The 4,515-nt window shown below is 41.4% G+C and overlaps 1 non-coding gene across 1 annotated transcript; it reads left to right on the top strand.

The window, feature by feature from the left end:
- The first annotated feature begins 2,778 nt into the window (after nt 1-2,778).
- Trnac-gca (transfer RNA cysteine (anticodon GCA)) lies at nt 2,779-2,850 on the top strand. The gene has a single exon. It is a non-coding gene; the product is annotated as a tRNA-Cys (tRNA).
- The last annotated feature ends 1,665 nt before the right edge of the window (nt 2,851-4,515 follow it).

Here is a 4,515-nt window from a genome sequence, read left to right as displayed (position 1 = left end):
CCCACTTGTGAATGTGTGACTTGTAGATGTGATTAAATCAAAGATTTTTTTTTTTAAAGAGAGAGAGAATTTTAATATTTATCTTTTAGTTTTCGGCGGACACAACATCTTTGTTTGTATGTGGTGCTGAGGACTGAAGCCTGGCCAGGTAAGCGCGCTACCGCTTGAGCCACATCCCCAGCCCTGAATCAAAGATCTTGAGATGAGGAGATTACCCTGGATTATCCAGGTGAGCTCAAAATAATTACAGTGGTCCTTATAAGGAGGAAGCAAGAAGGTCAGTCAGAGAGGTGTAAGGATGGCACAGGGGGAGAGGATGCCATGCTGCTGGTTGATGCCATTGAGGAATGGGCTAGGAACCAACAAATGTAGCAGCCTCTAGAAGCTGGAAGTGTCAAGGGACTTAGAGCTTCCAGAAGTAATGGAGACATGATAATGTTCTGATTTTTAGCCCAGTGAAATTGATTTTGGAATATAATTTTTTTGGTGGTAGTGGGAATCAAAGCCAGGGACTTGTGCTTACTAGCCACATGCTCTACCACTGAACTATATCCCCAACCCTAATTTTTAAATTTTCACCTCCAGAACTGTAAGATAATAAATCTGTGCTGTGCTAAGCAAATAAATTGTGGTGATTTGTTACAGCAACAGGAAACTCATACACCAAAGTCTAAGACCTTGTCACCATCTTTCACCTGCATTATTGCAATAGATTCCTAACTGGTGTCTCAATGTCTACCCACTATCTCTATTTTAATGTGGTAAGAACACCTAACATGAGATCTACTCTTTTTTTTCTCCCAATACTAAGGAGTGAATCCAGGGTCTCCAGTGCATGCTAAGCAAGCATTCTACCACTGAGCTACACTGTCATTTCATAAAAAATCCAAACTTATTTGACCAACAAGGCCTACACAAACTTGAGTGTTTCTGTCTCTCTGTCTCTCTCTCTTTGTTGTTGTTGGTACTAGGAATTGAACCCAGGGATGCTTTATTACAGAGGTATATCCCCAGCAGCTCTTCCCTGGGTCTCTATCCTGTCAGTCTACTCTGCAGATGTTGGGTTTCTTTTTTTTTTTTTTTTTTTTTTTTTTTTTTTTTTTTTTTTTTTTTTTTTTTTAAAGAGAGAGTGAGAGAGGGGGACAGAGAGAGAGAGAGAGAGAGAGTTTTAACATTTATTTATTTATTTATTTTTCTTAGTTCTCGGCGGACACAACATCTTTGTTGGTATGTGGTGCTGCTGAGGATCGAACCCGGGCCGCACGCATGCTAGGCGAGCGCGCTACCGCTTGAGCCACATCCCCAGCCCGATGTTGGGTTTCTTAACCTCACAGTCACAAGAGGTTTGGTGGATCTCCAACAGTGAAAACAGAAAAAAAAGACAACATTAAAAATTAGCTTCCAAATAATTGATATTGCTATAATATGGATCTTAAAAGTCCCCCCAAAGGCCCATATGTTAACAGTTTCTTCCCAGAGTGGTACTATCAAGAGGTAGTAAGACCTACTGGGATGTTTTTGGGTCACTGGGGATGTGCCCATAAAGGGGATAGGGATAGTGAGACCGGAGCTTGTTCCTCTCTCTTGTGCTTCTGGCCATGAGGTGATCAGATTTGCTCTACCACTCAGTTCCTCTGTGATGTGCTTATTTTGAGACAGGATCTTGCTAAATTTCTGGGGCTGGCCCAGGATCTTGTGATCCTCTTGCCTCAGTCTTCTGAGCTGCTGGAAATACAAACCTGGGTCACTCACCCCTGGCTATTTCTCGAGCTCTCTCGAATTGCTCTCCGGAGGTCCAACTTCCTCAAGCCTCAGGGATGTTGTAGTAGCCATTTCCTCCACCTTCAGTAACTTTCCCCCATAGATTGCCAAATGGCTGCTTTCTACATGTCATTCAGGTTTGAACTGCCAATTTATCTGCTCAAAAAGGCCTTCTGTGGGGCTGGGGTTGTGGCTCAGTGGTAGAGTGCTCACATGTGTGAGGCACTAGGTTTGATCCTCAGCACCATCTAAAAATAAATAAACAAAATAAAGATATTGCATTCATGTATAACTAAAAATATATATATTAAAAAAAAAAAAAAGGATTCCATGGGGCTAGGAATGTAGTTTATTGGTAAAAGTCCTTCCCTAGCATGTGTGCCTAAGGACTGGGTTCACTCCTAAAGAAAAGGGGAGAAAAAAGCCTTCCATGGCTGTCCAACTTGAAATAACCACCAGTACCTCCTTAATTACATTTTGGTATTTATTTCAATAATTTCCTTTATCACTGCTCTATTTCCTTGTTTATTCACTTGTGCATTTATTTCCAGTCTGTCCCCAGTAGATTGTAAACTTAGTGAGTTAGAAACTCCGTATCTCTCTGTTGAAAGTTTGTTCTGTACAGTGAGTGCTCCATTAACAAAAAAAAAAAAAAAAAAAATGGGGAACCAACAGCTTGTACACACAGAAGGCCTCAGTGGAGGTGTCTTTTTAGTTATTATTTGTACTCCTTTTAGAGAGACCATGGGAAAAGTTTCCCTCTCCAGTTTTCCAAGAGGTTATTCTCTGACTTGTGAGGGGAAAGAAATGAGTGGTGTTATGAACAAAGATCTGAGCTCAGAAAAAACCTACATTTACATGTTTTCAAACATGTTTTTTTTTTTTCATTTGTGCCTCTCTTATTGGTAAATTCAATGTCATTTAGCAAAAATGTCTTAATTTTGAATAGATAAATGACTTTCAGCATGAAAATTTGATAGTCCAAGTAAAAAGAATTCACAGGCACTTGCCAGCAGAGGGGGTATAGCTCAGTGGTAGAGCATTTGACTGCAGATCAAGAGGTCCCCGGTTCAAATCCGGGTGCCCCCTTGCCAGTACTTTACTATTTTTCAAAGGTGACTCAGATAACCAGTCACTAGGGGATTTCTGGATCCAAAACTTCTGAAAAAATGTCCTTTGACTCTTCCACTAGCATAATTTTCCCCCCTGGTTCCTGGCTTCCAAGAACTAGCAGCAACACAGAGGTAGCTTTAGTAGGTTTGAGTTTTCCACCCTGACTATGTGATAAAAAGCCCACCTGCACCCTCAATAGGTAGAGGCAAGGCACTGAGTTATTATCATCTTAGAAATTGTTCACTAATCCACTCATTATTGTTAATTATAATTTGATTTGGGGTTTTAAAAAATTAAAAAAGGCATGTTAGGGTCAGAGCAGTATTATTTTGCCTAGTTCATACCCTGGTTGAAAAGACTAAGGATGAATCCATGTTCAGAAAGCTTATATTCTGGCCAAGTTTAAGGGGTCATAGTACAGAGATGACAGGTTAAAAGTGAGTAACTTCCCTTCTTTATATTAGCACAAAGGCAGGGCCTTGGCTTGATAATCTACAGGTGCCATGTTCAGGGGTTGGTGTCTGGGAAAGGGGAGAAATGCTGGTTAGCTATTTCTGCAGCCTGGGTTTTGCACCATGGCTCTTACTTATCTCCTTGTCCAGCCCAGCAGCTCGCTGTAATGGGAACTGGGGGAAAAATGTGCCCAAGTATTTCCCTAGGTCCCTAGGGATGACACAATCAGATTCCGGGTTTAAAATATCACAGTTTCCCCCTGACTCAAGCAACATGCCTCTGCTTGTCTCCTTTATTTTTTCCTTTTTTGGGGCAAAACCTAGTGGAAGGGATTCTCCCTCAAACTTATCATTTTTCTCCAACCACACAATGACATGGGCACACAGCCAGCAGATATCTGTTCACATCTTTAGAATTTGAAACTAGATAACCGGTAGTATCATTCCACTATTCCTCAAAGTGTGTTCAGGGAACAAGTATCACCAGCATCACCTGGGAAATTACTGGAAAAGCTAATTCTCTGGGTCCCATTGCAGCTCTAAGAATCAAGCCCTCAGGATAATTTTGCTGTGTGCATTCATTTCTATGGTTTGCAACGGGGTAACTTAATTTTTGTACATTAAAGTAAACTGATAGGCATGTATTGGTTATTTTACTGTTCCTGAAATGTCTTCAGTCTCTGTCATGAGCAATAGGGAAGGGTGAACACAACATGTCATGTCCAATGGTATTGAAGTCGAACAAAATAAACAATAAAAATAATAATATAAAATAAAGAAGAAAAAAGGAAAAAGTTGAAGTTGGAAAGGGTTGTGCCTGCGGGTTTCCCTCTTTGACCCACCCCTACCCCCATCGGACACGAACGACAACTTGGAGTAGTCATCCTGTACCCCGAACCCAGCGTCCTGAAGTGCCTGATACACCTGTGGTGGTGGCAGCAGAAATCCCACCTCTGTTGCCAGTATGGGGACGTGCATCTTTTGTATCCGATAGTGCACTCAACCCACACCACCACCTTCCGGTGGACACAAAGCAAAACAGAAAGCTTTCTGCTAAGGTTGGAAAACGAGGAAGGGACTCACCCCGCCCCCGTTTTTGTTTTTTTATAACCTAGGATACAACGTTAAAATGTGAATTGAGAATGAGAAAAGGAATTATGCTCCTTACACAGAGGAGAAAAACACACCA

Source organism: Ictidomys tridecemlineatus, chromosome 3, assembly GCF_052094955.1.
Source record: "Ictidomys tridecemlineatus isolate mIctTri1 chromosome 3, mIctTri1.hap1, whole genome shotgun sequence".
Taxonomy (NCBI): Eukaryota; Metazoa; Chordata; class Mammalia; order Rodentia; family Sciuridae; genus Ictidomys; species Ictidomys tridecemlineatus.
This window is presented reverse-complemented; position numbering and strand designations above follow the sequence as displayed.